Source organism: Pecten maximus, chromosome 12 (assembly GCF_902652985.1).
Source record: "Pecten maximus chromosome 12, xPecMax1.1, whole genome shotgun sequence".
Lineage (NCBI taxonomy): Eukaryota > Metazoa > Mollusca > Bivalvia > Pectinida > Pectinidae > Pecten > Pecten maximus.
The window spans coordinates 7,797,789-7,812,256 of record NC_047026.1 but is presented as its reverse complement, the minus strand read 5'-3'; the positions used below and the strand labels follow the sequence as shown (position 1 = coordinate 7,812,256).

General features: G+C 36.4%; 1 long non-coding RNA gene across 1 annotated transcript; it reads right to left on the bottom strand.

Moving 5' to 3' along the window:
- Positions 1 to 330: 330 nt before the first annotated feature.
- LOC117340073 lies at positions 331 to 2,365 on the bottom strand. Its single transcript, XR_004535358.1, has 2 exons — positions 2,322 to 2,365; positions 331 to 386 (listed from the first exon to the last, which is right to left on the bottom strand). It is a non-coding gene; the product is annotated as an uncharacterized LOC117340073 (long non-coding RNA).
- Positions 2,366 to 14,468: the final 12,103 nt, after the last annotated feature.

Below are 14,468 nucleotides of genomic sequence, written 5' to 3'. Positions count from 1 at the left end.
TTTCATGGGGTCTTTAAGTCCTGAATTTTCTTTTTCATTTTCATTTTTAATGAAAGATATTTAACTACCTATGACTGTCACAATGTTTTATACAACACTTTTCATTTGTTATTTCCGGGCCAATTCATATTCAAACAATCTTCAGTTCATATTAGGATTCAGAGCTTTTCAAGTCCAAAAGCAGTAAAGTAAACTATTTAAGACTAGTCCTGTCAAGTATTTATCAATCAGTAAATTCTAATGATATCCTGATCAATATCTATATGGTTATATTTGTAAAATCATAATTACCTTCTGCAGCCCAGCCAGTTAGTGAGCCATGTTTTTTTCCTGGATGTTGGAATCCTGGTATATTATTTTTCACCTCCTTGAAAATATTCCTTAAGCTATTAAAAAAAATGTCAGATTTACCTAATCGCCAATATATCCCCACCTACACATACACTGCAGTGGCGTAGGAAGTCGTCAAAAAGTGTGTGTGTGTGGAGGAGGAGGGGGGGGGGGCATCTCCGCAAAATTAGCAAATAATCATCATTTCAAGATCCCCATGATAGTTTATGTAGTAAAACAGAAGTTATTTACGCATATAGTAAAATATGAATCGCCAAACCCCGATCCCGGATTTTCGAAAGGGAGGTCCAATAATTTAGAAATAATGCGAGCGCCATAGGCGCGATGCGAAGGTTTTTTTTTCTCCGTTTTTAAGGCTATAAAAAGATTTCCTCCTCCGAAAAAAGGGAAAATTTACCTAGAATAGGTATTAACTTTAAAAACTTATTATTTTTCCTTAATAATTGACAGGTTTTTAACTTTTCAAATCTGATAGAATGTGTATCTAAAGCGAACCCTATATGCTGCTAATTTGTCGATAACAGTGCCGTTTCATGTTATACCCTGTTTCCTCATTTGTACCTCTCGGTAATAAGTATTACTCTATTCACGTTAAAACCGCGCATTCTTATCCATGTTGTGTTTCTGTCTTGTTCTCATTATGAAATCAATCAACTTCACAAATTATCAACTTATCGAATCTATGTGATGAAGTTAAGCAAAAATTTGCATTAAGATATAGTCTAAATATTGACTTACAAGGCTAGTGCAGACGACCGACACCAGGTCTGAGGATTGATATAACAGTATAAAAGTCGGAATGTTCCGGATGTAAAAGATACAGTTTTTATGGTTGCCTTTATCGAAATAAATATCAAAATTCGTTAGTTTTTTTTTTGTTCCCCCCCCCCCTTTTTTTAGATTTTGGATGTCAAAAAGTGGGGGGGGGGGGGGGGGGGGCAAAAAGATATGTTTGCCCCCCCCCCCACTGTAAAAAGTGGGGGGATGAGGCAATTGCCCCAGGGCCCCCCCTGCCCCCACCCCCACCCCAACTAAACAAATTGCCCAGTAATTTTGTACAATAATGTTTATCTTCACATCAAACAAAATTTTGTAAAAGAATGTCTGCAGCCCCTGAAAGAGATCAGTAGAACTTTTACCCCCTTGGAGACGAGATAGGGGAATGTCAACCTGAGGGAGGATTCTTAAGTTGCCAAACACGAGGCTTTTTCTAATGCTTGGCAGCTTTAGAATCGAACCCCAATGTTAAAGACCGAGTTTAGATCTCCCTGTCTCGCTCCCAAAGGGGGTAAATGATTAATAGAATCTTACATGGACCTATTCCGTGGACAGCGACAACAACCTGAGTGTCAGCACAAGGCTTACCGAGTGCTGGCCAGCCAAACTCTTACACGAGGGTTGACATATCCCTGTCCGAAGTACAGGTCATTGTAAGATTATTTTTCTGAACATAATTTTTAGAAAAGTAACAAATTGTAAACTGTTGTGAAACTTTTTCATTGCACTATCATCAATGTCCTTGAAATGCATATTCATAATTGATGACGTTATCAATTATGCGACACGGTTAAGCTACATAACATGATGACTTTACGCTATTGTGAGTGGGTTCAGAGCGCGTGAGCTTTCCTTTTTCCTACGTTTATTCTGGTAATAGACAGAGTTATCTTTTCCCTACCAAAAACAGAAATTCGCTTGTGAAGTATGGAAGATATTTTTTATCTTACTCTGTTTACCTGCGTATATTATATCAATGCAAAACAGTGTTGATGTGACGGGACTAAATAGTCATTTTAATGGCATGGTATTGTCATCATACAACTGTTCAGAAGGCGTGACTTGTCTCGATCCTGCCCAGGTTAAGATGAAAATAGATCTAGAACACATATACCACAGGTACATATGGGTAATAGATTCTATTACAGCCCATCAGTAAACATCATTAGTTTGACTATTGTCTATGTTCTTACCTAGGTGGAATAGACACCCTGTCCGGAACACTGAAACTCAGACCTGAAATATAACGGATAAAAAGATTCTTCACATTTACACTTGTCAGTGTTTTTCCTGTCAATACATTTAGAGTCCAATATGAAAAAGGTAGATTTTTTTTCCAAATTTAGGAACCAAATCCCAATTTTACTTATTGAAGATTGCAAGTCTCACACTAAACTTGCTTGATAATAAAGCTTGTGTTAAAAAATCCAAGTCTTCAATTTAAAACATATCCAACCGATTTCTCGTTTTCGCTATCTCAACCAGGAAGATCTCTGGATCATTTGGCTATTGAGAGGAAGTTATGGAAATATTTCAGCCAATTTGACCCTTATGACCTTGAATGCTGGTCAAGATCATTGATTTGAACATCAACCCATCATGCTACAGACCCAATATGAACTTGAGATAAAATTGTTTAACCATATGGGGCCTATGGGCCTTAACGGTCATCTGAGTTTGATATTACTTGGCACATTTGAATTCCGTGACCTTGAATTTCAGCTAGAGGCCAAAATTCAAGTTTCGAAGTGTATTAGTTTCGAGAAGAAGGCGTTCAAAGATTTTAGCATATCTGCGCGTAATCTTATAGGCACAAAATCAGGTCTCTTTGGCTCTTAATGAAAAGAAGCGTCTAAAGATTTTGGCATATTGCACCCCTATGACCTTGAATGGAAGTCAAGGTCATCCATTTGATAAAACTTGGTAGCCCTTCATCCCAGTATGCTACAGAACTATTATCGGATCTCTGGGCAACTTGGTTATAAATAAGTCGTTTAAAGATTTTAATATATTTGACCCCTCTGACCTTGTATGAATATCAATATCATACCTTACATCAAACTTGGTAATCCTTCAATCTAGCATGCTACATACCTAACAGCAGGTTCTTGGGAATTTGGAAATGTATATTGTTTACGACGAATGCCGGAAGACGCCTGACAAAAGATGATCGTGAAATCTCAGTTGACCTAAATATTTTAGCCTATTTGACCCTGTGACCTTGAATATGGGTCAAATTTTAGTGGTTTAGCAAACTTTGTAGCCCTTCGTCCCAGTATGCTACTAACTAAATATTAACTCCCTGGGCCTCTTGCTTAGTGAGAAATCCTTAAAATATTTCAGTCATTTTACCATGTCACCTGGAATGTAGGTCAAGGTAATTAATTCTAACAAACTTGTGGTCCTTCATCCCAGCATGCTACAGGCCCAATGTTAGGTCTTTGAGCCTGTTGGTTATTGAGAAGTAGTTGTATAAATGGAAAAGTTGACGCCGGACGGACGACAGACGCTGTGCCACGGCATAAGTCTACTTGCCCTTCTGGTAGGTGAGCTACAAATGGCTTGTTGTCAAGTATGATGTCAATAGAAATGGAAATGAACACTACATTGTTGCCCCATAATCTGTAATAATATGCTCTGATTTTCATTTTGTCAGAATTTTCACTTAACTGCAATAGACATGGATCGATTTAAACATACATCGTATCTTTATCGCTGGATAAATGTGCGTGCGTGTGTGCGTGTGATATTTCCAAAACTTGGACCATTCTTTTCACTATACATTTTCTTCAATACACTTACCATGGGCGTGACCTGGTCCATGGTATGGATCCTGTCCCAATATCACCACCTTCACCTGTAAAAAAGACATATTTGGAAGTAAATTATATATACATGTATAAGCAGCCAGTAATATATCTATATACAAATGTATACAGAAACCTATCTTATCTTATTTCTAAGATTTAAGGTTGAGTGCGATGGCAGACGTCCAACTTAAAAGACTTATAATTGTTTTTAATTTCTTTCTTATTTATAATCTTTTTTTCAAATATGGAGTTATCAGCTATGTGAAAGACTCCATCATAATCTAGTAAACCGAAGTTAGAAGCAATGCATTCAAGTAAGTGTTTTGGAGATATTCTAAAACAAAACAAGAAACAAAACAAAAATTTGAAAGTTACAGCATCATTAGTCTATTCCATTTGTTCAATTCATTTTCAAATTTGCGTTTAGCCCTTTCACCCTTACTATTAGCAATGTATTTTTGAATCATGTAATTATCCTTAATAATATTGATGAGAGCGTTTATACTTAGTGAGTTATGTAAACATCTCATTCTGTAAATATATTGTTTTATGATAATTATGATTTCATTATCAACTCGATTACTTGGAATGAAATTTTAATGAATGAGGCAAAAAAGAAAATTTGTTTTATTAAATGAGAATGGTATTAGCAAAGCTTCCATTAATGAATCTATTTTACGTGTATAATTACAGATATACCTATACCGATGCTACCACTGCATAGTAATGTCCAGATGTTTAACAAATGCTATAGATCGATAAACGATTTACCACCCAGATACTGCTATATCTTAAGGGTTATTGTCGATTGACAATGGTGTACAAATGCAGGTGAAAACAGATTATTCAGAAAACGCAGAAACGTATTCACACAAAATAGTAAGTCACTGACATTAATAAAGGATAAATGACGAGGAGGTGTTTGCAAAATCAAAATTTGTCATTTTCATTATAAGTTATTACATATTTTGCCGGTGTTCACGGGACTGCAGAGTTCTCGTTTCCTTAAAGATAGGTTATTTTCTTACCTTCATCCCGTACCTATGTATTATATCAACCTATCGAGTTTATTGGCGAACACTGGCGAGAAACACCACAAAACCACATTCATTTCAATGTCCACAATACCCAAAACAGTAACTAAGGTGACAAGGCTTTCTAGGAATGAATGAAATACCTGCATGCATGTACGAGCGCATTTTCATATACGAGGGATGATCGATATGTTGTGAGCCTCGTATTGTAGGGGGTGCTCAAGGATGTTCTTTTTAACTCTTGCTATTTAGGGTCCTGTACCCAAGAAATGATCTCATTTGGTTAGTTTATATCGACGAGGTAGCAGATTTTGCAAAATGGGCAAATCGGTGAAAGAGCAGTGGTCCCATATTTGCATTAAAAGTTTTAACACCTAATGATATGGTAGCAACACTAGGGAATGATGTCCCTTCATATGCTACAACGAAAAGGTGGGTTGCGGATTCAAAGCGCGGCCGACAGAGCCTTGCGGATGACTCCCGTCCTGGAAAGTCAATGTTGCAACCCAAGAAATGAAGGGGATTATGTTGAAAAATAATACAATATCTCCGGAAAAAATTCAAATCCTTCAATATGAGTCTCACAACATTTCAACCAGCCCTCGCAACTCAGACGCCACCTATTGACAGGTAGTAATCACTCTCAGTGCATACAAGACTTTGTCATCTCAGCTTATCTACGGCATGAAAATTAATGTGGTTTTGTATTTTCTTCGCCAGTTTCCACCAAAAAACTCGATCGGTACAGGATAGCACATGTTAAGATAAGAAAATAATTTATATCTCCCATTATCTTATCCTCTATTGATGTCACTAATTAACTTTTTTATGAAAAATGTTTCTATGAATGTTATTGAAAAATCTGTTTTCACCTGATGATGTCGGCCATTGCACTCGACAATACCCCTTAATCAAAGATATGTACACAGAAAGGCGCAAAGCAGAATGCGCCAATAAAGCAGCCGGGAGTAAGACAATCATTATTTAATGAAGCGAGAAGTATGGAAATAGGTAATGATGATCATGCTGCTGATACATCACAATCCATGAACGACTTTTTGAAAATGGAGAACTTTGTCCAGTAATATTTTTAGATTTTGCCTCTTCAAATTGCTTTTTTTTTATATATATATATTTCTTTTATTTTTTAAACATAAAACCAAAAGGTTACATTTCACAAGAACAATTATATAATTACTCGCTCACCATTTTTCTTCACTTTCTCATTTGAACAGTTTAACTGATCAAATTATGATTATCTTAGATCCAACCTACCTTACATTCACACTCGCATACAACATGAAGACATATGGAATCGGACAAAACACAAAGAACAGCAGAACAAAAACAAAACACATATAAAAAGAGCTACAAAGAAAGGAAGAGAGAAAAGGAGGGGGATTGAGAATGATGAGAAAGAAAGGGACGACAGGTTGATACGAAGGTGAGAGGAGGTCAGACTTTCGGTTTATACATTTAAAAGGGTGGATGGTATTAAGGTTTTTTCTCTCAACATTTTCGATCAGGCAAGTTCAACAAGTTTTAATATTTTTTTCCATTCAGTAATAAAACATTGAGGCACTGTTCATATTTACCCTGAGCAATGTCCTTTTGGACTGTGTAATAATCTTTTATTAAATTTACCAACGCCATAACATTTAATGATTTATGAGCGCACCTGGTTTTGTACAGATATTGGTTAAAAATCAAAATAATTTCATTATAAACATTATTATCAATGCCTTTAAGTTCAAATAATCCAAACATCATAGCTTGCTTATTAATTGCAAAAGGAATAGTAATGATATCTAAAAGTGATTCAAAATTGAACAAAAATTGCTGAACTTCATTACATCCCATAAAATATGGGTGATTGACTCCCTTTCACTATTACAGAATGTACAGTTAGGATTATTTGTTAGGCTAATCTTGTAAATAAAATCATTAGTGGTTAATATGTGATGATTTATTCTGTATTATTATTGTAGCCATTGTAGCTCAGTATTTTTTGTTATTTTAAATGGGAGAGAGTATAACTTTTTCAATGCATCATTATTAAAATCAAATATATTTCCCAATTTATTTTGAGCTGAAGCAATGTTTTCTTGTTTTATGAGTAGTTTGTTAAAATCTTGAGACCCCTTTTTCCTCTTCAAAATTATCGAAGGGGGACAGGATTAGACTGTGCTACAGTTTTTTTTTTAATGGTTAGAAATGGAGCATTCCCTTTGTCTATCATTGCTTACACCCTGCTTTTAGATGTGGTTAAATGCTCTCCTTTGGGACAACACAGATGCACTACTCTGATGACGTCAGGAAATTTTGGAAGATCACAATGGGATTCAGACTTTTTCAAGTGTTTATACATAACTGAAAATATGTTTAAAGAACACCGTTCTCGATCTACAGATAGTTGTTATTAGTTATTAATTTAACTTTATAAATAGACTATCGTCAAATACTCCGTTGAAAACATTACCAGTGTTGGTTTCACTTTCTCTTTCCGAGATTCCCGTATCTGTTTACTGTCAAATAGAAGTCGTTTGTGCGCTTGTCCTCAGCTTAATTGGTTTTAATTATTATATTTTCATCGGGGTAGTGTCACCCTGAAAGTCAGTCACGTGTCAGAATTTCAATACGGTCTGCGAGCTGGCCATTAACTGACCACTGCCTCACATAATATATGCCTTTAACTAGCTGGCAAGCGTCCTGTTATAGGCCTAAACGAAACTAAAGGGGTGCATACGGGGTTATCAAGACGAGTTCTCCAGAATCGAAAGAATACCTTATTTTGATTAATACGATCAGGAGACAGGACAGGGAGCCTGGAATCGGGAAACTCCCAACTGAATTGGGAAAGTCGAAAGGTATTGTCTTTTGAAAGGGGTATCTTATAAAATGGACACAAACAACTTTGATTGAATCTTACATGTAGTATTATTAAATAAATTCATGAAAGCACTGAACAGATTAAAAAAATATGGCAAAACAATCCATTTGGTTTTTTTTATTCTGTATACTGAAACTAAATCTAAAAAAGTACAAATTTGTGTACATGTGTTTTTTATATTAATTTCTGCACTGAATCAGTCAGGAAAGGATACTTAAATATTTAATTATGCAAGATACATTTCATCGGATAACAATCACACAAATTATATTGACATTTAGCAGGTATCAGCTGCACATAAGGTGTGTAGCATTTAAACAGATTAAGATGACATAGCTTAAACAGTTGACAAGTCATTTAAGAAACAATGAAAACGATGACTCACAAATCAAGGCTTCTTTTAAAGAAAGCGTATATTCTAACTTAAATGTTAACAAACGAAAACTTCAAAGGATGGAGGTCAGCAACTTCAGCTACCTATGTTATCCTCTAACATTGTCGGAGTAAGAAAGTGGAGGAAAATGGTGACAATAGGTGTCATAGGAACATGCATTCCTTGGTGGGCTAGCTGCCAGCACAGACAGAGACCGAAATATGTCCCGCTGTGTCTGCTTAATATGGTCAGTAACAAGGGGAATGTGGAAGCTGTGACTCAGCAATTACACTATTTCATGTGGTACGACAATAAGGATCTTGAAGCTATCAATAGCGTGGGAAAGGGACACAGGGTCATGTACACTGATGGGATACTTTGACCCAATATATGACTGTTATTGATGTAAAATTAATGGATATGATCTGAAATAAAATGCTATAGATTTTACACATCGAAGAGTAAACTTACTAAGTCCGGACAACAGAATTGTGTCCAGGAAAACACCTGATGAGCTGGTGGATATATTGACACTTTTGCTCTCTCAACCTCCACAAGTTTGATCCGCTGACAGATAAAAAGTAAGATTATGTCTTTGATTCTGGAGCTTGTAGGAAGTGATGTTACTTTCATTTTGTTATTAGTATGTGTTTGATTATCACTTAGATGGTATGACCACGAAAAAGGGCTACATTACATGGCAAAGTACAAAAGACATATTGAAATTTAATTTCGATAGTAATTATCTTAATGATGTTATCATTTTCTGCTGTCAGTGCCAGTTCCCAGGCGTACATATTTTGAAGCTGTTCTTGAGGGAGAATTTGAGTATTAAGCAATGAAGAGCAAAACATGGCGATCGACTATATTCCATAATATTTCCGCGAAATATGATGTCACGGGATTTCGCAATTCACAGGGAGATAGTTTCGCTATAGTATAAAAAGTTTAAAATGTATTTTGTATATGTTTAAAAGATTGGCTGTCTCCTTTACTTCCTCATTTGTGGGCCTGTGTAGTTAAATGTCGACAAGCGACAGGCCAATTTATTTATTTGAAAGACTAACCCTTGAAAGGTATATGACGCAACAAGTATTTACATGTATCGTATATATTGCGAAACTACGTACACACTCCATTGTATCATGTCAGGGTATCGGGCGAGCCATCAAGTAATGCGCTATTGAAATGTTCTTTCTTAAAGAACGTACGTGGGTATTTCTGGTTAAGGGATTGGGTGCCGTAGATCATGAGGCGTGGCATGAGTCCTAGTTATCTTACTTCGTCATTTGTGTTACTATGTAATGTATATCAAATAGTTAGCACTTTGTATCATATTCACTTTGTGTTGTTAATCCGAAGGTAGTAAAAATTTTGATTTTCTGTCGTAGTTGTACTGTAATGAATATCTTTAATATGTGTACAATTCGCATACATATATATATATATATATACAATTGTCTAATAGACGGCTTGTCACTGTGATCATGTCAGAGTATCGGGTCGACATCAATGTACCATTGAAACGTTCCTTTTTTCAGAACGTGGATGTGACGCTGCGGTATAAGCTGCTGGTATTTCTGACTAGGCGATTGTGTGCCGTAGATTGTTAGTTCGAGTCCTAAAGTTGTCTTCTTTTGTCATTTGTGTTGCTATATGTATTATAGCATATGGCCGGGTGTATTTGCTGAAAATAGTGTGAAAAAAGTGGTCGTTGATCATGTGTATTGTATATAGTGGTTTAGGTTCATTTGATAAACTCTGTAACTCAACAAACACTTTTTATCAGTTCTTGCCTCCATGGTCCCCAGGTTGACCTGCATGCTACATGCATTGCCTATGGGCAGGACAGTGTAGTGTCCAGCTCAGGAAGTCTTACAGTAATAGTAACGGCATCTCTGAGAAAAAAAACAGTTTTATGGTTTGAATCAAGTTGACAATGTAAAACATTTTGTGTCAAGTAAGTAGGCGTTAAAACGCAGACAGCATGTGTCGATTAGTTCAGAGATTGAAATTGATATATGTGTGGTTTTAAAAATCAAGAGCTACAACTTTAGTGCAAACTTTGCCGTTGATAGAATTACAACTTATTGTTCCAACAAAATAGTAAAAATGTAAAATGAAAGCAAAATGAAAATATGGGAAACATGGTGTAACATGGACATTCTGACCACGGTGTAACGTGGATATTCCGGCCATGATGTAACAGGGATATTCTTACGATGGTGTAACATAGACATTCTGACCATGATGTAACATGGACATTCTGACCATGATGTAACATGGACATTCTGACCATGGTGTAACGTGGACATTCTGACCATGGTGTAACATGGACATTCTGACCATGGTGTAACATAGACATTCTGACCATGGTGTAACGTGGACATTCTGACCATGGTGTAACGTGGACATTCTGACCATGGTGTAACGTAGACATTCTGACTATGGTGTAAAGTGGACATTCTGACCATAGTGTAACATGGACATTTTGACCATAGTGTAACATAGACATTCTTACCATGGTGTAACGTGGACATTCTGAACATGGTGTAACATGGACATTCTGACCATGATGTAACATGGACATTCTAATCATGGTGTAACATAGAAATTCTGACAATTGTGTAACACGGACATTCTGACTATGGTGTAACGTAGACATTCTGACCATGGTGTAACATAACTATTCTGACCATGGTATAACGTGGACATTCTGACCATAGTGTAACATGAACATTCTGACTATGGTGTAACATAGACATTCTGACCATGGTGTAACATAGACATTCTAACCATGGTGTAACATGGACATTCTGACCATGGTGTAACGTGGACATTCTGACCATGGTGTAACATGGACATTCTGACCATGGTGTAACATAGACATTCTGACCATGGTGTAACATAGATATTCTAACCATGGTGTAACATGGACATTCTGATCATGGTGTAACGTTGACATTCTGAACATGGTGTAACATGGACATTCTGACCATGATGTAACATGGACATTCTGACCACGGTGTAACGTGGACATTCTGACCATAGTGTAACATAGACATTCTTACCATGGTGTAACGTGGACATTCTGAACATGGTGTAACATGGACATTCTGACCATGATGTAACATGGACATTCTAACCATGGTGTAACATAGACATTCTGACCATTGTGTAACACGGACATTCTGACTATGGTGTAACGTTGACATTCTGACCATGGTGTAAGATAGATATTTTAACCATGGTGTAACATGGACATTCTGACTATGGCGTAATGTGGACATTTTGACCATGATGTAACATGGACATTCTGACCATGGTGTAACGTGGACATTCTGACCATAGTGTAACATGAACATTCTGACTATGGTGTAACATAGACATTCTGACCATGGTGTCACATAGACATTCTAACCATGGTGTAACATGGACATTCTGACCATGGTGTAACGTGGACATTCTGACCATAGTGTAACATGGACATTCTGACTATGGTGTAACATAGACATTCTGACCATGGTGTAACATAGATATTCTAACCATGGTGTAACATGGACATTCTGACTATGGTGTAATGTGGACATTCTGACCATAGTGTAACATGGACATTCTGACTATGGTGTAAAATAGACATTCTGACCATGGTGTAACATAGACATTCTAACCATGGTGTAACATGGACATTCTGACCATGGTGTAACGTGGACATTCTGACAATGATGTAACATGGACATTCTGACCACGGTGTACCGTAGAATTCTGTCCATGGTGTAACATGGATATTCTGACCATGGTGTAACATAGACATTCTGACCATGGTGTGACATGGACATTCTGAAAATGGTTTAACATGGACATTCTGACAATGATGTAACATGGACATTCTGACCACGGTGTAACGTAGAATTCTGTCCATGGTGTAACATGGATATTCTGACCATGGTGTAACATAGACATTCTGACCATGGTGTGACATGGACATTCTGACCATGGTGTAACATAAACATTCTCTCCATGGTGTAATGTGTATATTCTGACTATGCTGTAACATGGACATTCTGGCCACGGTGTAATGTGTATATTCTGTCAACGGTGTAATATGGACATTCTGGCCATGGTGTAACACGGACATTCTGACCATGGACATGCTGATAATAGTGTAACGTGGACATTCTGACTATGGTGTAACATGGACATTCTGACCATAGTGTAACATGAACATTCTGACAATGGTTTAACATGGACATTCTGACAATGGTGTAACATGGACATTCTGACAATGGTGTAACAGGATCATTCTGACCATGGTGTAGCATGGACATTCTGACCATGGTGTAACATAGACATTCTAACCATGGTGTAACATGGACATTCTGACCATGGTGTAACATGGACATTCTGACCATGGTGTAACATAGACATTCTAACCATGGTGTAACATGGACATTTTGACCATGGTGTAACGTGGACATTCTGTCCATGGTGTAACGTGGATATTCTGACCATGGTGTAACATGGACATTCTGACCATGGTGTAACGTGGACATTCTGACCATGGTGTAACGTGAACATTCTGACAATGGGGTAACATAAATATTCTGTCAAAGGTGTAATGTGGACATTCCGACCAATGTCTAAAGTGGGCATTCTGTCTATGGTGTAATATGGACATTCTGTGTTATGTGTATATTTTGACAATGGTGTAACGTGGACATGTAAAATACTCACACAAAAGCAATTATTTAAAACAAAGGACATATACTATAACAGATATAGTTATATATATTGTCCACTAGTCCGCTTGAAACGGCATTGAGATACTAAAACAAAGAATATGTGACTTATATCAGGTATATCAAAAATATATGTACTTTACACCATCATATCTTACAAATATCTCAGTTCAGTTCAACAATCAATGTGTATTTACTGCATTACCGCACAATCATGTTCTTTCCTTCACAATATCATGTCCTGTAAACATTTAAGTCTGTATTCTACGAAAGCCGCTGGGGACCATTTTCGTAGAAGAAAATAAAAACAAATTCGCGTTATTACGCGAAACTAATGCGTTATATCGTGAAACTTTCGCGTTATAACGCGAAACTATCGCGTTATTACGCGAAACTAACGCGTTATATCGCGAAACTAACGCGTAATTACGCGAAACTAACGTGTTATATCACGAATATATATAGATAGCTATAAGAAGTATCGGCTACTTTTGAAGAGTATTGAGATGAGGCACGACAGTTTAGTGAGATTTTATTTTGAGCTTGGCCTATCCCAAGCTGAATTTTTTTGTTTTTTTTTAACAATAGTGGATAGTGTTGTTTTCAGCAATTCAACACTTAAACGATATTTGAAACGATAGTGTTTAACAATAAGGAAATTAGTTGTCGGATATAGCCGATGTTGCATTATTCATTCTCAATGAATTACAAAATTCTGGACAGAAAAAACAACTTCGTTCTCGCCCTCCATCTTTAGAGTCGGTATCTGACACTCTGAAACCATTTCATCGTCTTATATAACCTGCTGCGCATAATAAAGCATCGACCTGTTTTCAGATGAATATTATGATTTATAAACTCGAGAAAATGATATTTCCCGAGGCCGAAGGTCATCGTGTTCACCTGAAAACAGGTCAATAACTGCTTTATTATATGACAAAACTGATACATTTTCATATTACAGAATGATTATCATTACCTGTCATAGGATTGAAAAAATAATAGTGATAGACCGGAGAAAAGTTCAAAATGACAATTAATAAGTCACAGTCAACAATGAATTTAAACTTCATTATTTATTATTGCTTAAAATTCAACAAAATGAAAAAGCTAAAACATTTAAGAATTCAGTCTATTAAACACTGTCAGGGAGCACATACCTACATGTACATGTAAGCATACATTTTTTGACGACATGGATATTTGGGTACGTACTGAGTTATTTGGTGATCATATCACTCTGTAGCGAGAGGGATTTCGGACAAAAGCCCCCGTGGACATTAGCCTCTCGGACAAAAGCCCCTTCACACTAATCAAAAAGTGGACAACAGCCCCTTTATAAAATAGATATTTTCTATTGATTTAAAAAAAAATTCAATGCATGTTTTTAGCAACGGTTATATTGAGTTAAATTAAGTGCTACATATACATGTGTATCAACAGTTAAATGTCTATATTTGCACAGGTATAAATTTGTTTTTATATTATTTCTAT